This window comes from Oncorhynchus masou, chromosome 31, assembly GCF_036934945.1.
Source record: "Oncorhynchus masou masou isolate Uvic2021 chromosome 31, UVic_Omas_1.1, whole genome shotgun sequence".
Classification (NCBI taxonomy): Eukaryota; Metazoa; Chordata; class Actinopteri; order Salmoniformes; family Salmonidae; genus Oncorhynchus; species Oncorhynchus masou.
In genome coordinates this window covers 35,256,347-35,280,050 of record NC_088242.1, presented here as the reverse complement: position 1 = coordinate 35,280,050, position 23,704 = coordinate 35,256,347, and the positions used below count along the sequence as shown (strand labels likewise).

Below are 23,704 nucleotides of genomic sequence, written 5' to 3'. Positions count from 1 at the left end.
TTGAATCCATTGATTTATTCTCAAACTCCACTTAATAAATAATGCACATGATTCAGAGCATCAGGTACACAATTAAAAGGGTCAAAATATCCTCTTTTTTTCTTTCTTTCTTCTCTCTATAAAAAGAGAACGCAGGCACTTTACCAGCTTTACAGTAGAGGTGTGCAACACAGTAACAAGTTACAGGAAGAGTACGGCTGAGAGGCACAGAAGGCCTCCCCACAGACACACAAACTGTCACAGCATACGGGAAAAGTAGTAAAATAGTCGCACAGTAGAAAAGAGAAGAGGAACACCCAGAAAACAGATCAAGGGCAGTGAGCAGCTCATCTGCCCACATGAGTGTCCACAAGGTGCCATTTGAAAGGCCCTGCCAAGAGGCCTATAGATGTGTTGCACATATACATGTCCTGTTTATGTCCTCCTGAGGGAGAAGTCTCTATTCAAATGCATGCTAACATTGGCAGGCACATACAATACAGCGCAGGACTTCATTTGGCAACAACAACACAAAACAGAGGTGTGACAGTGTGTGTGTGTGTGTGTGTGTGTGGTTGACAGAGAGAGAGGGAGAAAGAAAGAGAGTCCAAAACACAACAGGTGTAACTCTCATATGAACAGAAGGACTCAAAGCGCATCTATTTTAAATGATGAATAGAAACAGAAAATATAAACACGTAACACCCACTTCCTTTCTAAAAACGCAGCTGAAAATAAGAAAAAGCTGCAGGGAAATTCATCTGCTAAACGTTATCTTTAGGATGCGATGAGGATTCATGATGTGCTTCAACAACGGCTTGCTTTGGATAGAAACTCAAATGGTCATGTTAAAAGTACACACAAGTCTACACCACGCGTGTATGTTTTTGTGTGTTAGTGGGGTTGTCTCATTGACACCAGTTACAACTTTTTCGTTTACATAACTATGAACACAAATAACATCTAGCCCCTTTTTAAACATATATTAGTTCCAACAACCCTGATAACAGTAAATCAAGTGACGTCTGGGAGGTGGAAGTGGAGTGGGAAATGATTTGTGAGTTTCTCAGCAGAGTAGCCAACCCAGTCCACCTCTTGTAACCTCTTGAGCCAATGGAGAGGGGAGGATGTCCAGGAATCATACAATACCAACAACGAGAGAGAAAGAGCAACACCCAACAGAAATATCAACAACGAAAGAGACTGAAATAGAACATCTGACGGCATCTCCTTGCCCTGAAACGTCACGCCATTTGCTGTGTTAAGAGAGGGTCTGGATACAGGGGAGAGTAGACGATCAACGGTCACAGCCAGGGACCACTTCCTGTCTTCCTGAGGGCCAGGTTGGCGCTGATTGGTCACGTTTGATTGGCTTTCCTCTTGTCGTTGTTGATGACTGTCCACTATGTCCAGTCCCCTTTCTGTCAGTGTGAATCCTGACAGGAGGGGTCAGGGTTAGAGGCTCACACCTGGCTGACATGCAGGTCTGAGTCCTCGAAGCCGAGGGAGGAGAGTTCCGGTTGGTCGCCCTCTACCTTGCTGCGCCGTCTCCATGGCGACAGCTCCTCCTGGTGGGCATTGGTGGGGTAACAGGACGAGGCGCTCACTTGGACAGGCGAGGGGTCTCCTGGAGAGAGAGGCGGGAGCGGTGTGGTGGTGGTGGCCCCTGGTGGCCTCGCCAGGGCAGCAGGCCCAAGAAGTCCTGGCTGTCCCAGGTCAGGGCCCGGGCCCCCCTGTGGCTGGTGGTAGGGGAGCTCTGCCTGGATGGGCGAGCGAGGGACGGGGGTCCCGCCTGATTGCTGCTACAGTAGAAGGCGGAGGGGGTGTGGTCACTGTGCTCCTGCAGAGTGTTGGGGGGAGGGAACGGAGGTAGAGAGGGGGACAAAGTCATTCAGATTCAGAAGCACTGGATGCAGGGGAGTCAGTCAGGTCAGTCACAGAGCTGTAGCAGGGGCACAGGGTGGCAAAGGGAGGTAGGACAGCATCAGCAGCAGCAGTAGTTGAAGCAGTGGTAGTATCTATAGTGGTGCAGGAGCAAAGAGGAGTAGTGGAGGAAGCTGGAGGGAAGCAGCGGCAGACTGAGGCAGCAGATGTAGTTGAAGGAGGAGGATGGCAGCACAGACAGTGGTGGTACAGTAGACAGTGAATGTACAGTAGAGCTCACTTGGGGAATGTTAGTATCTCACTGTCAAATTTGACTCTCTGAAAAACACGACAGAGACAAAACAAAGAAAACAGATGGCCAAAAGTTAGCGAAAAGATGACCAGTTACGACGAGCTAAAAACCCGTAGAGGAATGGCGAGTTCCAGCAAGGGAGTGAAAAAGTGGGAAAAGTGACACACAGGGTGAGATTCGAGACAAGAAGGGCAGAGGGATGTGAAATCAGAATAAATGGGCAGAGCTCGGAGAACATAAGTGTGTTGAAGGGGTGGGGGTGCACGACGACATGTTGACAAGAATCACAGCATTACTGGGTCATTAGAGAGCATGAAAGGCTTCAAACTACTCAACACACTTTCCCCAAACCAAAACGGTAACGAGAGACTCTAAAAGACATGTGGAGGAAGTGTTAAAAAGTCTCAAAGTTGGTAAGTGTAAGATGTTGAAGACAAAGAATGAATGAAAGAATGAATGAAGATATACTGTAATGGTCAACCTTGAGGATTGCTGTGTGTGTGTGTGTGTGTGTGTGTGTGTGTGTGTGTGTGTGTGTGTGTGTGTGTGTGTGTGTGTGTGTGTGTGTGTGTGTGTGTGTGTGTGTGTGTGTGTGTGTGTGTGTGTGTGTTTCTAGGATAGGTCGGGGAACATGCAACACCAGCCTTAGGCCTAGATACCAGCTACAGGTTACTGTACTACAGACTACTGCACTACAGCGCCCCACCCTACATTGGAACCCAGTGACGTAAGTGTTTTATATCTATAATAGAAAGAGGCCAGATAGATGGCTCTTTTCTTCTTTTTTTTCCTTCCCATTGTCTGTATAAAGGAACGGGAACTCTGTAAAAAAAAAATCAAAAATCTGACCTGGAAGTCACAAAATGTGTTAGAAATGCATTCAAATCAGTTGAGGAAGAAGGACCAATGATGCCAGAGGGAGGTTTCCAAGAAGCCTAGTCAAGAACAGACCAGTCGATTACTGATCTCTGGAAGGAGGAGGAGTGAGGTCATGTGGACTAGGCGAGTTAGTCTGGTCAATCAATGGCAGATTAGAGGATGTCTGTCCAGAACAGTTAGGATGGAGAAGGGGGAGGGGCTAATGATCAGCACTCAAGCGTGAGATGGAAGTCTATCTACTATCTAGTAACTGGGCTTGTTTGGGTGTTTCAGAGGGGAGTAAGCAGTCAAAGCTTCATTCCACTACACTGGACTGTGTCTGAAATGGCACCCTATTCCCTACATAGTGCACATCTTTTGACCAGAGCTCCACCCTGGTCAAAAGTAGCGCACTATTTAAGGAATAGTGTGCCATTTCAGACGCAACCTAGGACTAGTACTTGGCAAAACAGAAATGAAGCTGCTTGGCCGACACGGGGGAATCACATACGTGCTGCATTCACCATTGCGGAATGTATACCTCTGTATACAAGGGTTCGACAGCCGACGGGCCTGACGCATCTGCAACAACACAGTAGTGCACCGCTTAGTTAGGAGTTTGGAGAGAGAAAGAGGGAATGGGGGGAGGACACTCCGGCCAAGAAAGGGAGAGAGGCAAGGTGGAGAGAGAGGGAGAGAACAGGAGAGTGGCTGGATTTGGAGGTGGGGATTTCTATTCTGTGCCGGGTGCGACCATCGGTTACGGTTGGAGGTGGGGTATCTCGCAGCGTCACCAGGTCGAGTAAAGATAGAATACTGCCTTGTGTACTGTAGTGAAAGCTACACCTGCAGTAAGTCAATGAAAAACCTGTAACCCCTCCCCCAACTGTGACTGGAGTGTCTAGGTTTCTAAGCTGGGGTGGTGGGTGGGTGAATGGTTTACATCCAAACCGGATCTTAACGTTTATTCTTCAACAGCCAGAAACAGACTAACGAGAGACATTCTAGCCAAACCGGAACAGCGGATTTAGATCAAATATGGTTCCCTGCAAAAACAGTCAAGTTTCTCCCCCTCGGAGCAGAGATCTCCATATACTCTTCCTGGGCACCCACATGTCGTGGAGGCTTTTATTCTAGCCCAGCACAAACACACCTGATCCAACTAACCATCAAGCCCTTGGTTAGTGAACCAGGTGTGTCATGTAATACAAGGCTGGAACTAAAGTGTTGAAAGTTGTGACACCCTGTGGGTGCCAGACAGAGCCAGTATAGAGGACCAGTGGCCCAGGCCCAGCCCCAGACTGAATACGTACAGAGGCAGCTGAGCGTCCAGGCCCCCGCTGGGCCACAATGGCTCCAGAGATGGCCTTTATCCAGCTGTGCATCTCCTCTGGACTATCCGACTACAGAGGAAGGAAGAGGGGTCACGAAGACAGACAGACAGACAGACAGAAGGAATAGGTTACTGTGTGCCAATGGACAGTAACTATATCTCTTCAATGGTATTCAGTCCATATATTCAGACATTAACTGGAGAAAGAAATGTTCTCACCTGTATGTAAAAGGTCCTTGAGCTAGTGACCACTTCAAATAGATTGTCCCTCTGCATTAAGTCACTAGATAGAAAGACATGAAAACCTCTTTCAATAACATTCAAACGTCCCAGTAGCGTAAATCACTGGGTGTGAACATAAGAGAGCGCGTCGCCGTCGAAGGACGACAGTAAGCCAATTCTGTGAGTCCATATCCCACATTTAGACTTCTCATCCATTTCCAACATTTACACTTCTCATCTGTGAGGACGCTACAGTTGGCAGCCAGGTCTGCATCCCACATGGCCCACATCTCCCTCCCAGCCCCTATCACCTTGCCACTTGTCCCGCCATCTGTCTAGCTCAGTGACCAAAGAGTAAAAAGACACTGACCTCTGTTTGCACTCCTGAACTTTGTGAACCTCTTTCAGTGGAATCACACGCAGTGGCTCTCTCTCCTGAGAGAGAGAAAAGAGAGAGAAAAGAAAGAAAGAAAGAGAAAGGGAGAAAGAGGAAATAGCCACAGAACATGTTACACCATCACAATACATCATTAATTCAACACAAGCAACATGACATAAACAATCCAAAGTGTAACATGCCAGCCCAGGAGCTAGTCCCTGACGTGCCCTGAACAGAGAGGACAGGCTGAGAGGGTAGAAGGGGGATGAAGGGGAGTCCTCATGATCTGCCCTCACAGGCCTAGCTCTGATCCAGGGCGTTTCGTCACGCTTGCTTTTTACGGGAGGCTCAGCATCAGCACGTAACACCCTGGACAACAGCTATCACAGGCCTAGAATGAAGCTAGGGGACAGAAATTCATCCACCGTAGGACTAAACTGAGGACTTGCCTCATTTTCCCCATCTGCTAAAAGGTTCTAGGACTAAGCATACGATCATTGACAATAGGCTCTCTGACATTATGCTAGACTATTAGGAACATAATAGGATGCCTGCCCACCTGCTGCCAACCATCCATCCATCCATCCATCCATCCACACACACACACACACACACACACACACACACACACACACACACACACACACACACACACACACACACACACACACACACACACACACACACACACACACACACACACACACACATACACACACACACACACACACACACACACACACACACACACACACACACACACACACACGCTGGGACATGCTACGCTGTCCACAAGTGGAGCACCAGGAATGGAATTCACAACGCATTCCACGACGTGCTGAGACAACAATCCCCAAAGGCAATACCCCAGTCCCCCTATAACCCCACACACACACACACACAATGAGATTACAGTGTGTGTGTTTGTCTGGATATGTTGTGTGTCTGCTTTGTGTAACAGTTTTGCTTCCGTCCCTCTCCACTCCCCAACCTGGGCTCAAACCAGGAACCCTCTGCACACATCAACAACTGCCTCCCTCGAAGCATCGTTACCCTTCGCTCCGCAAAAAGCCGCGGCCCATGCAGAGCAAGGGGAACAAATACTTCAAGGTCTCCGAGCGAGCGACGTCAACAATTGAAACGCTATTAGCGCGCACCACCGCTAAACTAGCAAGCCATTTCAGACCAGTAACACTTGGATATGTTGATGTTGCAAGCCCGGGGACAGTCAATAGAGCAAACCCAGCATTATCATCTCTATAGGAGACGTATCTCACCATGTCTTTGGCCCTGGGATAGAGGCACTAATGGCATTTCAGTAGGAGAGGATGGAGAGACGAAGAGGTCTGAACAGAGAAAGCACACACTCAGGCCCGGTGTTAGGGCCAATGGGAGTCAAGCTAATTCCACTGCAGCAGCACACCAACCACTCCTAAGGGAGGGGGAAGAGGAAAACAACGTGTCCCTCTTGTCTGAACTCGTTCTCTACCTCTCAGATCATGAGAGAGAGGAGGTGCAGAATGTGAGCGGGACAAAACAGATCTATCAACAATCGAGCAGTCATTTAGCCACAGTTCAGAATGTGAACGCAAGGAATCTAACCTTTCCCTCATAGAGGAGAAGTCAAAACCAGGCTTCTCGATTTGGAAGTCCTATTTATTAGTGGCTGTGCCAAGATCTTTGGGAGCCGTGAACAATGCACAGGCCTGGAGTCAACTCTTATCTGATTGGTGTGTGTGTGTGTCCGTCTGTCCGGGGCTCTAGGGGTCTGTGAAACACAGGTGCAACACAAAGACGAACTGCTGGCCAACGGGGTCACACAGCGCCTTTGTATTGCATGTGTGTGTGATGGGGCAGGCGGGTGGGCGGCTCAAGGACACTTTATGTGGAGTGTGTGTCACCTCGCTCACAGCCGCAGCGGTGGAGAGAAGAGACATTCCCACTCACCAGGTCTGACTTAAAGTAGCTGACCGCGTTCTCCTCCAGTAAGAAGTATCTCCTCTTCCAGTTCTTCATCTGCGCAAGAGAAAGTTACAAACATTCCCAAGTCATAAACAAAGTGGATATCAACATTTCCAGCACCTCCAAATCCTTCGACTTGCTAAGAGCGTGGCTAAATGATTGCTATTCTGATATTGTATAGGACCACGGTTTGCTTTAGAATGGCTGGATCACTGTGGTTAATATGGTCTATTTATAGCAGATACGAGAAGGTATAGTAGGTTAAGGGTAAAACAACAATGAGGGATATAATTCACCCTCAGCACCCTGGCTGTTTCCAAAATATCTGGTCAGAATCCCACTGCTTTCTAACTCATCATCATCCTAACACAACAACAAACACACAGCACTGGCAGTGTTAAATGCTTGTAGCTGACAGAGAATCTCTCCAAGTCTGTGGTGTATTCATTAGGTACCATCCAGGGGAAAAACAGACAAAAACAGGGAGCGACTACCTGGACTTGTCCAATAAGAAACACTCATTTTCATTGTCTGTGCAAAACGTTTTCCACTGCATTCCTGAATACATTCATGGTTTTGAGTGTAGGCTGCTACAGCACTCTCTCCCCTCCCCCAGAGAGCATCCTCCTCTACTGTCTACCTACCAGGGCTCCTTGCTTGACACAGTATCCAGCCTTGATGAGCGCCTGGTCCTGCACCCCCCGCCCCAGGAAGTAGGGCAGCTGGCTGTGGGCCTTCCGCAGGCCCCCCCTGTCTGCTCCGTTCTGCCCCCCGTCGCCCTGCTCCTGCACCACGGAGGAGGGAGGACACATACACATAAACTCAGCAAAAAAAGAAACGGCCTCTCACTGTCAACTGCATTTATTCTCAGCAAACTTAACATGTGTAAATTGTTGTATGAACATAAAATTCAACAAATGAAACATAAACTGAACACGTTCCACAGACATGACTAACAGAAATTGAATAATGTGTCCCCGAACAAAGGGGGGGGTCAAAATCAAAAGTAACAGTCAGTATCTGGTGTGGCCACCAGCTGAATTAAGTACTGCAGTGCATCTCCTCCTCATGGACTGCACCAGTTTTGCCAGTTCTTGCTGTGAGAGGTTACCCCACTCTTCCACCAAGGCACCTGCAAGTTCCCGGACATTTCTGTGAGGAATGGTCCTAGCCCTCACCATCCGATCCAACAGGTCCCAGATGTGCTTAATGGGATTGAGATCCGGGCTCTTCGCTGGCCATGGCAGAACACTGACATTCCTGTCTTGCAGGAAATCACGTACAGGACGAGCAGTATGGCTGGTGGCATTGTCATGCTAGAGGGTCATGTCAGGATGAGCCTGCAAGAAGGGTACCACATGAGGGAGGAGGTCTTCCCTGTAACGCACAGTGTTGAGATTGCCTGCAAGTTCAGTCCGATGATGCTGTGACACACCGCCCCAGACCATGACGGACCCTCCACCTCCAAATCGATCCCGCTCCAGAGTACAGGCCTCGGCGTAATGCTCATTCCTTCGACGATAAACGCGAATCCGTCCATCACCCCTGGTGAGACAAAACGCAACTTGTCAGTGAAGAGCACTTTTTGCCAGTCCTGTCTCGCCCAGCAACGTTGGGTTTGTGCCCATAGGTGCAAGTGATGTCTGGTGAGGACCTGCCTTACAACAGGCCTACAAGCTCTCAGTCCTGTCTCTCTCAGCCTATTGCGGACAGTCTGAGCACTGATGGAGGGATTGTGCGTTCCTGGTGTAACTCGGGCAGTTGTTGTTGCCATCCTGTACCTGTCCCTCAGGTGTGATGTTCGGATGTACTGATCCTGTGCAGGGGTTGTTACACGTGGTCTGCCACTGCGAGGACAATCAGCTGTCTGTCCTGTAGCGCTGTCCTAGGAGTCTCATATAAGTACATTGCAATTTATTGCCCTGGCCACGTCTGGAGTCCTGGGGATCTTTCTTTTGGTGTTTTTCAGAGTGCGTAGAAAGGCCTCTTTAGTGCCCAAAGTTTTCATAACTGTGACCTTAATTGCCTACCGTCTGTAAGCTGTTAGTGTCTTAACGACCGTTTCACAGGTGCATGTTCATTAATTGTTTATGGTTCATTGAACAAGCATGGGAAACCGTGTTAAAACCCTTTACAATGAAGAACTGTGAAGTTATTTGGATTTTTACTAATTATCTTTGAAAGACAGGGTCCTGAAAAAAGGGACGTTTTTTTTTTTTGCTGAGTTTATAAGTGTACGAAGTACAAACACAATCTATATTTTTAATCTTAGTTCGATTTTTCATACTCTTGTATTGCTGTGCTCAGGGCACCTTTGAAAATGAGACCCTGGGCTCATTGCATTTCCCATTACTAAATAAAAGTTTAATAAATAAAACACACACAACTACAAAACCAATCTGGCACGCCAACGCACAGACAGACATGCAGAATCAGATGAGTGTGGGAAAAGCCCCCCACCACATCGTCTACAGTGCCTAGAGATATGATAGAGAATTCACTGCCTGTTGCATGTGTCAAGCAGAAGTTGAGGCCCACTGCACCACCACCACCCACACAGGAAGTGACATCAGAGGCCATAGCTTGAGCATCTGGATGTGAATTTTCACTTTCAGCTACTATTAGATACCAGCACAAGACAGGATATGATTTGTACTGCTCATAGCTCATACACAGCAGCAAACATACAGTGACTGAGCTCCTCAGACAGTGGAACACTATATTCAATGTCTGTCACTGTCTGTCTAGCTAAAAGATGGCCTGATCCATGGACACCTTCAGACAGACCGTCTATTGACAGTTTATTCGGAAAGTATTCAGACCTCTTCACTTTTTCTTACATTACAGCCTTATTCGAAAATGGATTGAAAAAAAAAAACTATCTACACACAATACTCCATAATGACACACAGGTTTTTAGAAATGTTAGCAAATTCATTCAAAAAATAAATGAAAATAGAAATACATGATTTAAATACAGTAAGTATTCAGACCCTTTGCTGTGAGACTTGAAATTGAGCTCAGGTGCATCCTGTTTCCATTGATCATCCTTGAAATGTTTCTTCAACTTGACTGAGTCCACCTGTGGTAAATTCGATTGATTGGACATGATTTAGAAAAGGCACACACCTGTCTGTATGAGGTCCCGCAGTTGACAGTGCACGTCAGCGCAAAAACCATGCAAGGAGGTCGAAGGAATTGTCCGTAGAGACAGGATTGTGTCGAGGCACAGATCTGGGGAAGGGTACCATAACATTTCTGCAGCATTGAAGGTCCCCAAGAACACAGGGGCCCCCATCATTCTTAAATAGAAGAAGTTTGTAACCACCAAGACTCTTCCTAGAGCTGGCTGCCCGGCCAAACTGAGAAATCGGCGGGGAAAGGCCTTGATCAGAGAGGTGACCAAGAACCCAATGGTCACTCTGATGGAGATGGGAGAACCTTCCAGAAGGAAAGCCATCTCTGGAACACTCCACCAATCAGGCCTTTTTGTTTGAGTGGCCAGACGGAAGCCAATCCTCTGCAAAAGGCACATGACAGCTTGCTTGGAGTTTGCCAAAAGGCACCGAAAGGACTCTCAAGACCATGAGAAACAAGATTCTCTGGTCTGATAAAACCAAGATTGAACTCTTTGGCCTGAATGGCAAGCATCACATCTGGAGGAAACCAGGCACCACTCATCACCTGGCCAATACCATCCCTACGATGAAGTGGTGGCAGCATCATGCTGTGGGAATGTTTTTCAGCGGAGACCCAGAGGGAAAGATGAAGGGAGCAAAGCACAAAGTGATACTTGATGAAAACGTGCTCCAGAGCGTTCAGGACCTCAGACTGGGGTGAAGGTTCACCTTCCAACAGGACAACGAACCTAAGCACACAGCCGAGACAATGCAGGAGTGGCTTCGGGACAAGTCTCGGAATGTCCTTGCCTGTAACTGTTTGAAACCACACTTGACTGAACTGCTCCAAGCCACAACAGAGCAGGTGGCATTCAAATATATGTCAGATATGTCCAGAAGTTTTCGGTAACTCTCCCAAAATCCCAGAAATGTCCCACTTTCTCTAGAAATCCCAGGTGAAGGAATCCTGATATCCTGCTTATTCCTTCTTGATTCCAGGAATATTCTAACCAGGACTTCTGAAAAACCTGAGAACTTCATTAGTTACTTTAATTTTTTTGCAACTCTACGCATGTTCATATGAGTGGGCATGGTTAGGGTTCGTTAATTGCTGGGCTAGACTGGTGATCCTTCCTTACCTGTGTGGCAGTGATGATGGGTACCCCTCCTATGATCTCTGTCTTATAGGAGATCTGCTTCATGGAACCCAGCACCTCCTGAGGCATCTCTGCACTGGGCTGGCCATCCCCCGACTTTGGCACCTGGAACATGTTAAATAAACATCAACTCCCAGAGTGCATCAGGAACCAGGAGTGAAGGACCAGCAGAGTGGACAACATGCTCCGATAGATTGTTAGATGTGTCCCTCTGCGGTCTCTGTAGTGATGTGATGTACTCCCTGCCTGCTTGTTAGTGTATTTTCCATCAACTCTAGCCTGGGGGCTTCAGAGAGACACTGCTACACTGTTAAGTAACACTGAGACTGTGTACGGGAGCTTGTTGAGTAACACTAAGACTGTGTACGGGAGCTTGTTGAGTAACAGTGAGACTGTGTACGGGAGCTTGTTGAGTAACAGTGAGACTGTGTACGGGAGCTTGTTGAGTAACAGTGAGACTGTGTACGGGAGCTTGTTGAGTAACAGTGAGACTGTGTACGGGAGCTTGTTGAGTAACAGTGAGACTGTGTACGGAGCTTGTTGAGTAACAGTGAGACTGTGTACGGGAGCTTGTTGAGTAACAGTGAGACTGTGTACGGGAGCTTGTTGAGTAACAGTGAGACTGTGTACGGGAGCTTGTTGAGTAACAGTGAGACTGTGTACGGGAGCTTGTTGAGTAACAGTGAGACTGTGTACGGGAGCTTGTTGAATAACAGTGAGACTGTGTACGGGAGCTTGTTGAATAACAGTGAGACTGTATGGGAGCTTGTTGAGTAACAGTGAGACTGTGTACGGGAGCTTGTTGAGTAACAGTGAGACTGTGTACGGGAGCTTGTTGAATAACAGTGAGACTGTGTACGGGAGCTTGTTGAGTAACAATGAGACTGTGTACGGGAGCTTGTTGAGTAACACTGAGACTGTGTACGGGAGCTTGTTGAATAACACTGAGACTGTGTACGGGAGCTTGTTGAGTAACACTGAGACTGTGTACGGGAGCTTGTTGAGTAACAATGAGACTGTGTACGGGAGCTTGTTGAGTAACACTGAGACTGTGTACGGGAGCTTGTTGAATAACACTGAGACTGTGTACGGGAGCTTGTTGAGTAACACTGAGACTGTGTATGGGAGCTTGTTGAGTAACAGTGAGACTGTGTACGGGAGCTTGTTGAGTAACAGTGAGACTGTGTACGGGAGCTTGTTGAGTAACAGTGAGACTGTGTACGGGAGCTTGTTGAGTAACAGTGAGACTGTGTACGGGAGCTTGTTGAGTAACAGTGAGACTGTGTACGGGAGCTTGTTGAGTAACAGTGAGACTGTGTACGGGAGCTTGTTGAATAACAGTGAGACTGTGTACGGGAGCTTGTTGAATAACAGTGAGACTGTGTACGGGAGCTTGTTGAATAACAGTGAGACTGTATGGGAGCTTGTTGAGTAACAATGAGACTGTGTACGGGAGCTTGTTGAGTAACAGTGAGACTGTGTACGGGAGCTTGTTGAATAACAGTGAGACTGTGTACGGGAGCTTGTTGAGTAACAATGAGACTGTGTACGGGAGCTTGTTCAGTAACACTGAGACTGTGTACGGGAGCTTGTTGAATAACACTGAGACTGTGTACGGGAGCTTGTTGAGTAACACTGAGACTGTGTATGGGAGCTTGTTGAGTAAAAGTGAGACTCTGTATGGGAGCTTGTTGAGTAACAGTGAGACTGTGTACGGGAGCTTGTTGAGTAACAGTGAGACTGTGTACGGGAGCTTGTTGAGTAACAGTGAGACTGTGTATGGGAGCTTGTTGAGTAACAGTGAGACTGTGTACGGGAGCTTGTTGAGTAACAGTGAGACTGTTTTGCAGTCTGTCAGCAGCAGGACATAACTCAATGACGAGCACAACACTGTATTGAAGTCATTATAAAAGTTCATTATTATGTTACTATACTCAACGCCCAGTCCCTGCCTCATACATGGATGTGGTTTAAGAGTAATTGGAGTGAGACATCCTCTCCATGCATCTTTGTGAAAGCTGATCCATAGGCACACAGCTCTGCTCTGTCCCTGCACTGCCGTTTCAAAGAGAGAGCGTTATTTTCAGAAGCCCTCAAATCTGTAGAGACCGTCCGTGACTCACGACACACGCCTTCCCCTTTGTCCTGCCTGCTCTGGTCTGTGTGCGCGCGTGTAAGTGCCTGCCTGTGTATGTGTATGTGTGCATGCGTGTATTCCAGGGCTAGTCAGAGGAGAGGGAGAGGAGCAGAGTAAGCCACTTTCGTTGCCCTGGCCCTCAGTGACGCACTCATGGAAATTATCCCCCCCGTCCAGAGGGGTTTCGATGCCCTCTAGGAGACAGATATGGGCTCCTGGTCCCAGCAGACCGTAACACTGTTTGCAATGACGGTTTCATAAGGTATGTCTCTCCCCTGCTGACTTGACAGTAGACACATGCGTGGTATGCCCTTGTCTTGTCATCCTCCTCCATCACGCCCTTCTTGTCCTGTAAAAACTTCCACTCACGCTGGCTGAAATGGGCTAACACAACCTCAACCAATCTGTGAATAACAGATCCTTCCCAGAGAGGTTGAGATGGGAGCAGTCTTGTACTACAGGAGGTGGTGCTGTGACAAAGTGCTACTTATGACAGGTAACAGGGCGGGGCACTCACTGTGATCTTGGTGGCGTTGTTGAGCACGTTGACCCACTCTACCAGATCCTGCTGATCGTTGGCCTGGAGGTAGAACTTCCTCATACCAGCATTGATGACTTTTGAGAGAGAGAGAGAGAGAGAGAGGTAGAGAGATAGATTCCGGTCAGTTTCCAAAAAGAGAACAGTAGCAGTTCTGTCAGTTAGGTCCACATGCGTCACTGTAATATATTCCTGCTAACTAGTCTGGCACTCAGAGAATATCATGCGGTTAACAGTCGACAGGATCCCAAGTTCAGAATCCAAAGAGAGAACTTTTATTGCATCCCAAATAGCAATCTACTAGTCCACGGGCCAGAGGTAAAATGTGTCCGCTTTGGGGTGGCAAAGGTTTGATGGTATTAAAATATGATAGCCACTCCAAAATGGTCATACTTTTCTATGTCTTGTTTATGGGAGTCTACGCAATACAATGTTTGCAGGCTGATAAAGGAATGATGAGACAAGTTGGAATGTAAACGTTCTCATTGAAAATGACCGTTTCAAACAACAATGGAACATTGTATTGGGTGGATCTGGTCTTAAAAACCACGGAATTTGGTAAATATGATGATGCACTATCATTGAAACATTAACGTTACGAAACATAAATTGGGGTTGTTTTAGTGAAATTTGTCATACTGGGAAATAATACAAGTCCAAGTGATCCAAATCTGGAACTTCCTGGGATAACTCAACAAATGACAGAGGACACCTTTAGAATGCTGGCCATTGCTATACAACAGACTATTACAGATGGCAATTAATAAAACTAATATTCTGGACACAAAGACATGCAAACACAAACGATCTCTGAAAAGGAACCTTGGTGATTACAAGCTCTTCTGTCCCTGGACATTGTGATTTTAAATGTGATGCTCTCAAACCGTACAAGTTATTTCATGAAATATGTCACCTAATCATTCTGTACCCATTAGTTCAGTGGCTGGTTAACAAATATAATAGAAATTATGCAATTGGTTATTTATAAAAATAAAAAAATCCAGCCTTTTATCAATTGGACCATTGCTGATGCCCTCAAAAACCCTCAAGAGACACTAATCAATACATATTCCAGTGGCCGTATACTACAATACACTATTTCCCATAAACAGTGTAACTAGACACCATCCATAAAATGCAGTGATAATGAAGTGATACACTTCTTGACTATTTCCACATTTGTTACAAGTTGAGTTTTAGGTTATTGTCCTGCTGAAAGGTGAATTTGTCTCCCAGTGTCCGTTGGAAAGCAGACGGAACCAGGTTTTCCTCTAGGATTTTGCCTGTGCTACTTAGCTCTTTTCCGTTTCTTTTCATCCGAACAAACTCCCTACTCCTTGTCGATGACGAGCATATCCTTAACGTGGGCCGTCACTGTAAATAAGAATTTGTTCTCAACTGACTTGCCTAGTAAAATAAATGTTAAATAAAATAAACAGAAACATGACGCAGCCACCAACCATGCTTGAAAATATAAAGAGTTGTACACAGTGATGTGTTGTGTTTGCCCCCCAAAAAATAATTATTTGTATTCAGAAAAAAAAAGAAGGAAAACAATGACTTTATTACTTTAGTGCTCTATTGCAAACAGGATGCATGTTTTGGAATATTTTTATTCCGTACAGACTTCCTTCTTTCCACTTTGTCAATTAGGTTAGTACTGTGGAGTAACTACAATGCTGCTGATCCATCCTCAGTTCTCCCATCACAGCCATTAAACTCTAACTGTTTTAAAAAATGGTGAAATCCCTGAGCAGTTTCCTTCCTCTCTGGCAACAGAGTTAGGAAGGATGCCTGTATCTTTGCACTGACTGGGTGAATTAATGCACCATCCAAAGCTTAATTACACATAATTGTATGTGTGGGTACAAAGATGGAGTAATCATTCAAAATGCATGTTAAGCACCATTATTACACATACCGGTGCACCTTGCACCTACTACCATACCCCTTCCAATTCACTTCAATCGTATGTCTTGCCCATTCACCCTTTGAATGGCACACATACACAATCCATGTCTCAAGGCTTAGAAATCCTTCTTTTACCAGTCTTCTTCCCTTCAGCTACACTGATTGAAGTAGATTTAACAAGTGACATCAATAAGGGATCATGGCATTCACCTGAATTAACCTGGTCAGTCTATGTCATGGAAAAACCAGCTGTTCCTAATGCTATGTACACTCAGTGTATCAGTCTTCCACCATCCCACTCAACTTCTCAGTTTTTCTATGAGCCTCACAATGCTTCACCCAGAGCACCCCCGTGTAGTGGCGGAATAGATTGATGGGACTATTGGGGGAGGAATCCAAAAGTGGATCTGGATCATGCAGGTAACGAGGCTAAATATATCCCAGAGATTTAGAGAGGGTGGGTTCCGATTGGGACGCCAGCATCCTGTAATGCAGGAAAGCGCGAGACCCCAACACCCCCCTCATCCAATGACTTGCTTGGGTCAAGCCAGAGCTTTGCAGTCACAGGCGGGTCATCCTACTGCTTCCTTCTATTGAGTGTGGGGGAGCTATACTCCTGACTGGTGCCGCTGAGGGACAAAGGGCCTGTTGAACAACAGCACGTCATATAGGAAACTGTCCCATCCAAACCTCCGCAACGTAGGGAGGGAGGAAAAGAGGGAAAGGGAGACTGTGGAAGGAGAGGACAGGTGAACAGTGCAATTACTGGCTACCATCTATGAGCTGCACGGGGCCTCACATCATCCACCTCAGTGAACTAACTCATTCTAGTCCAATTAGTATGAAGGGGCCCTGAGAGAATGACACTGAAGACCCTAAGTATTGTGTGTGTGTGTGTGTGTGTGTGTAAAGCACATGTTACGAGGCCCTGGTTTCTCATTTGAATCCCCTGGGGAGCAGTTGACAAAGCCCCCTACAGTGTGTTTGTCCGGTCTACTCTGATGAACAATAGCTGAAGGTTAGGGGCCTCCTTGCTACAAGCCTACTACCAAACCCCGAACGCTCCCTCCCCAGTGCCCCCTGCTTCCTCCTTCACAGCCCCCTCAGACAGCACAATGCCGCCAACCTGAGAGACAATACTTACCACTGCGCTAGTCAAAACATACAGCACTCATACACATATAAAAACCACCGTCGAGTGTCGCAAGCATTTGATTCACGGATCCACTGTGTCAAATCCAGAGGTTGTAGGACTTACCGAAGCAGAACTCCGCCTTCGGTCGCAGCTTTGTGGCATCACTCACCTAGGAGAGAGAGAGTGATAGGAAGAGAGGAAGATAATGAGTGAAAGTGGGGCAGGTGTTAATGTTTCCCATATATGCACTTAGCAACGGCACCCGACCGGAGATTTTTTGCATTGGCTGGATTACTGACAGGACACGCAGGGCACATCCCCAGGGACCCCGATTGGCTTCCCCAATGGTTTTATATCATAATGTTTGAGCATAAGAAAACAGAATTAGCCACGGAAAAATGCATAGAATTGCGGGAAATTTGTTTTCACAAAGAAAAAAAATAAATGTCTCAGCTACGTGGAAAAATGTACAGAATAATAGGAAGTGTGCCAACAAAATAAAACTGCACATTCCTCTCTCTGCCGCCAAATATGGACCTATTTAAACCACGCCAATGGGCTGACCACGGCTATTACGACCCCCACAGCTCCCCACGCCGGTTGCAACCACCAAATAAATAAACACCGAAGGGAAACACCAGATGTTCACACCTAAGACTGTGGTTTGCCATGTCTGTGTCTGTCAGACAAGATATAATTGGACAACTTGACTGACCTTTGAGATGTAAGAGAGTTTGAGGGAGCCAACATGTTCAGCTCCTTTGGGCAGGTTCTAAACACCAGACAGACAGCGAGAGAGAGAGAGAGAGAGAGAAAGAGAGAGAGAGAGAGAGGAGAGAGAAATTGTGAGATCGCAAACGTGAAAACATAATATAATAAAAAGTGCTTAAACAGAACAGTGGTAGAACAGGAAATCAAAAGGGACAGCTAGAGAAGGTTCGGAGGAGAATAGAACCAGAGTGAACTTGGGAGCAGAACTTAAAGAGTCTGAAAACTATCTGAGAATCAAAGAAATTCAACAGTGATAAAGCATGAATCTTTTAGCGGGTCTTGGAGAACGAGATGGAAACTAAACTGAATTAAATAATTCAGAGCCCAGGGCAGCATCAATAAATTACATATTTTTTTGGGGGGGCATGACCAAATCGGTCTTTGTACAAGTATTCCTCACTGAGCTCCCACTCCCAGCCAAACAAGATGACATGCATTTAAAGGGCCTGCAAAGCAGCATTCTCAGGAGAGGTTTTTTGTCTGTTTACCCCAATGTTTGATTGATTGGTTAGCATCTATATCAGGTTTACAAGATGAATCCTTTGTCTTGTCATTTTATGCCATGTAAAGGAATGTCCAAATCAGTAACACTGCTGTTATACTATAGAGCCTCCATACTCAACTGGCGGACCGCTGATCGGATCCGGACCCAGAACGGGGTCAATACGGACCACCTAGGAAATTTGGGTGACCGGACCTTCTCAAATAGTACGCGAGTACCCCTGCTATAGAGCACTATTATACTGTTCCAACTGTAAAGCAGCTATACTTTATATCGACGGCAGCGTAAAATCCCATAAGAAGTTCAGAGATGAAAAAGCTCAAGTCATGAGCCTTACTTCACACGTCACGAGAGTAGAGTTCTGGGGGGGGGGGGGGGGGGCAGGTAGACGGACGAATGGACCGACGGGGCGGCTGGGCAGACGTGGGGTTGGGGGGTTGTTATCCCAGATGTAACATCATCTCCCCACCGGATGACACGCACATTTCTTCTTGATGGGGCCCAGAGTGGTCTGGCCAGACCAGACAGATCAATCCAGTCCAACACGTTATGAGATTAGCTCAGTCCAAACACAAGCAGCTATTCAATCCATCCTACTGCCATTGTCCTACTACAGTGCACACAGGAAGTACATGAGTCGGCTTCAGCCGCTGCCCATTCAAGTAATGACATCAGCCTAAATGCATGAATTAAGCAGACAGACAGACAATGATGACTGTTGAGGGTAGTGAGAGCGTCACAGCTCTCACTACCCTGTGAAATGTATGTGGTCCAGAACTACACGTCCCAGGGTACGTGTGTGTATCTGTTCTGTGTACGTGTGTCTGAGTCTGCTTCTGTGTGCACTCCTCTGCTGTCCTACCTGTGGGTTGTCCATGTACCACACCAGGCTACCCTCCTTGGTGTCCAGGATGAAGTAGCGTCGGAGGAACTTGCCGCTGTTCTCATTCTCCTCGATGTCCAGGAAGCCACAGATCCTGTTCTGCCGATCCACGTAAGGCATCTCCCCGCCTCAGCCTGCTCATTCCACTGCTGCTAAGGAGGAGATGATGAGGAGGCGAGAGAGAGAGAGAGAGAGAGAGGGGAAGAGGAGTGTGCGTGTGTGGGGGGGTGGTGATAGAGAGAAAGAGAGAGGAAGTAGAAGAGCGATAGGAGAGAGACAAGAGGGAGAGAGAGCAAGCAGGAGTCAGCTAAGCAGCCAAAGAAGCGATAAGTTAGTCTAGTCTAAAGCTGCAGTCAGTCTAGCCTACAGCTGTAGTCAACGGTACACAGCTACCACACCATTCCTACTCTTTATGGGACAGTCACATTCAACACTCCCCTCCCCCCCCCCCATCTCTCTCGCTCCACCACACCAATAGCAGAGAGGCACGGCTTATCCCTGATATGAATATAAGAGGGCAGATTTCACAAGGGGCTTAGGGAGGGTTTATAATGCCATAAATCAACATTTCAACGCTGGCTACAGAGAGAGGTGGAAGGCTTATCCTGCTTAAGCACTCCCACTCACCTGTAGCCCCTTGAATCCCAGACTGCCCCGTTAAGATGTCATGGCAGCCAAACACTGATGAGTTCAACACAAGTCCAACTCCCTTTATAATCTCTCTGAAAACAAAAAAAGTGTTTCTTTCCATAAATGATACGCGGAGCGCAGGAAAAACAGGTCATCTAAATGTTAACGTGGTAACGTTCAGTGACCTTTTCTACAGTCCCCAATAGGTTAGTCGAACTAACTTCTCCCCGCATAGTCCCGGTCCTTGTAGGCACAACTTCTCCCCGCATAGTCCCGGTCCTTGTAGGCACAACTTCTCCCCGCATAGTCCCGGTCCTTGTAGGAACAACTTCTCCCCGCATAGTCCCAGTCCTTGTAGGAACAACTTCTCCCCGCATAGTCCCGGTCCTTGTAGGCACAACTTCTCCCCGCATAGTCCCGGTCCTTGTAGGAACAACTTCTCCCTGCATAGTCCCAGTCCTTGTAGGAACAACTTCTCCCCGCATAGTCCCGGTCCTTGTAGGCACAACTTCTCCCCGCATAGTCCCGGTCCTTGTAGGAACAACTTCTCCCCGCATAGTCCCAGTCCTTGTAGGAACAACTTCTCCCCGCATAGTCCCGGTCCTTGTAGGCACAACTTCTCCCGCATAGTCCCGGTCCTTGTAGGCACAACTTCTCCCCGCATAGTCCCGGTCCTTGTAGGCACAACTTCTCCCCGCATAGTCCCGGTCCTTGTAGGCACAACTTCTCCCCGCATAGTCCCGGTCCTTGTAGGCACAACTTCTCCCCGCATAGTCCCGGTCCTTGTAGGCACAACTTCCAACTTCTCCCCGCATAGTCCCGGTCCTTGTAGGCACAACTTCTCCCCGCATAGTCCCGGTCCTTGTAGGAACAACTTCTCCCCGCATAGTCCCAGTCCTTGTAGGAACAACTTCTCCCCGCATAGTCCCGGTCCTTGTAGGCACAACTTCTCCCTGCATAGTCCTGGTCCTTGTCGCACCGTGCAAAGCTTCTAACAGTGAATCTGCAGATGTTTTGACGGTTTTAAAAATGACACCAGAGGCTGTTGGGTCGTGTTCATTAGGCACCAAACGGGGCTGGACTACCTGGAACTGTCCAATAAGACACACTCTTTTAGTTGCAAAATGTTTGAACATTTAGTGTGCCTGTGAACACGACCATGGTGAGCGTGCTGTATTGAGGCCATACAGGCAGGGTAGAGTATATGCTGTCCCTGTATAGCTTAAAGTGACGCTCGAGAGATTTTCTATCATTTCAGCCAGGAGTTTTGAAAGTAGTGCTCACAAGCCAAAACAGGTCCCCCAAAATTGTGCACAATTGTGTTCTGTGTCATCCATTTAGTATATGTTACATCCTGCAAAAAAATATATACAGTATATTAAAAACAAAAATGCAACAATATACAATACAATATGTTACGAAATTGTAAGTGCTTAAGATCCCGGACTGCATCTTCAACTATCTAAAGTCTTCTGACATCAAAGGGCCCAGGCCTGAGGCCCCAGCTCCTGTATGTGGTGTTGAGGTAATGGTGCTGAAAGCTAGGCCCGGCCATGCACGCATGTACACAGACCAACGGTCCAAATTTCCTGCCGCCCGGGTCTGTCCAGGGGGAGGAAGTGTGAGCGTGGCTGAGGCATGGGACTGTTTACAAACAGGCCGCTCCACTCCAGTACGAGGCTCAGCAGGCTGGATGGCATGCCTCCAGACCATGGTATCCAAGGCCAGTTTCCATTGTCGCCCTCCTCCATCAATCACGGGCATCGGGGAACATTGAAGTTGAGCCTGAAGCGTTGGGGGGGGGGGTTTGGTGTCCAGAGGGGCTGCTAGGTAGTGACGTGACCTCTGGCCCAGTGGGAATAACTAACACACAGCGTTAAGGCTGTGGCTCAGGAACAGCACTGCTGGGTGAGTAAACACACTGGGATTAACACACTTAGCCTGGCCAGGTGCCCTGGAGATCCCAACACACACACACACACACTGCAGGGTGGTATTTCAGGGCGCGTTCTCAGAGCATGCGCAGAACAGCTGGCAGGCATATTCACAGTAATTTTCAACCTCTCCTTGTCCCAGTCTGTAATCCCCACATGTTTTAAGATGACCACAATCATCCCTGTTCCCAAGAACTCTAAGGCTTCATGCCGCAATGACTACCACCCTCTAGTACTCACATATGTAATCATGAAGTGCTTGAGAGGCTGGTTATGACACACATCAATCCCATAATCCTAGAAACCCTAGACCCACTCCAATTTATATACCACCCCAACAGATCCATAGTCGACGCAATCTCAATTGCACTCCACACTGCCCGCACCCAAATAGATAGGTATTCCTCTTATGTGAGACAGCTGTTCATTGACTACAGCTCAGCGTTAAACACCACTGTCGTGACCAAGCTTAGGACCCTGGGACTGAACACCTCCCTTTGCAACTGCATCCTGGACTTCCTGACAGGCCGACCCCAGGGTACGCAACATCACCTCCGCCACATCGACCCTCAACACTGAGGCCCCACAGGGGTGTGTTCTTCGTCCTCTCCTGTACTCCCTGTTCACCCATGACTGTGTGGCCACACACGCCTCCAACTCCATCATCAAGTTTGCTGACGACACAGCGGTGGTAGGCATCCTCGGTGTCCAAATCACAGTCGCGAAGAAGGCGTGACAGTGCCTCTCCCCCATCAGGAGGTTGAAAAGGTTCGGCATGGGCCCTTAAATCCTCAAAAAGGTTGTACAGTTGTGCCACTGAGACCATTTTGAATGGTTGCATCGCTGCTTGGTATGGCACCGCCCTCGATCGCATGGCGCTACAGTGGCTGGTGTAGTACGTCACTGGAGCTTAGCTCCCTGCCATCCAGGACCTCTATATTAGGTGGTGTTAAAGGAAGGCCAGGAAAGTCCTGAAAAGATTCCAGCCACACCGGTGCATCAAGTCTGACACCAGCGGGATCCTGAACAGCTTCTATCCCCAAGCCATAAGACTGACAAATAGCAAACAAAATGGATACACAGACAATCGGAGTAGACTCACGCACACCGACACGCCCATAATTTGCTCACATACACATAACATGCACACACATTTATACTGACTCGCCACACACTCACATACTATCATCATATATACGCTGCTGCTACTCTGTCTATCATATATCCTGATGCCTGGTCACCTTACCCCTTTACATGTCTACCTCTATCACTCCAGCATCCCTGCACATTGTAAATATGGTACTGAAACCAACCCTGTATATAGTACACTTTCTTACTTCCTCGTGCTCTTCTTATCGTCATACCTTGTGTGTTTTTGTTCTACATTGATATCCATTACTGCATTGTTGGGTTTAAAGCTTGCAATAAAGCCATTTCACATTACTTGTGGCCATGGCATTAAGACGTAAAAACATACACACACACAGGTCTGTACAGCAGCGGCGTCCTACAAACAGGACAGTGCTGCTATGCTATAACAAAGGAAATGAGGAACAGAGTCTGCAGTGACGGTACAAACAATGCACGGCTCAGTACATGCGTGTGTGTGACTGTGTGTGTGACTGTGTGTGTGTGTGTGTGTGTACATTGTGGTGAGGAAGCAGAGGCACGCACAGTAAGATGTAAGCGGAGAGCGCAGTCATTCTCAGCCTCCAGACATTCCCGTGAGGTTAGGGTGTCGAGAAGACAGGTCGCCTGAGGCGTCGTGGACAGATATTTGAAACCTTGAAAACACAATGTCACAACGGGATTCGAGTGGTTAGCGTCCATTGCTATATGAACAGTGTGATGCGCTAATGCTTCTAATTCGGGAAGACCGTTACAGTCAAAATGGATGTTCTTTTCATCCCCGCTATGTAAACAAGGCTGATTTCCGCGACAAATGTTCCACCTGTGACACGCCGATGCTCCTTGACTGGCTCTCTGGCTATGGGCCTGAATGCTACAGCACATATCCATTAAAAAGCTCTGGTGTTCATGGTTCATTCACTGCATTCCCTGGGCCATTCGCTCAGGCT

At 47.4% G+C, this 23,704-nt stretch overlaps 1 pseudogene; it reads right to left on the bottom strand.

The window, feature by feature from the left end:
• LOC135523868 (pleckstrin homology domain-containing family A member 1-like) overlaps positions 1 to 23,704 on the bottom strand; it is a 38,141-nt pseudogene continuing 14,437 nt past the window's right edge.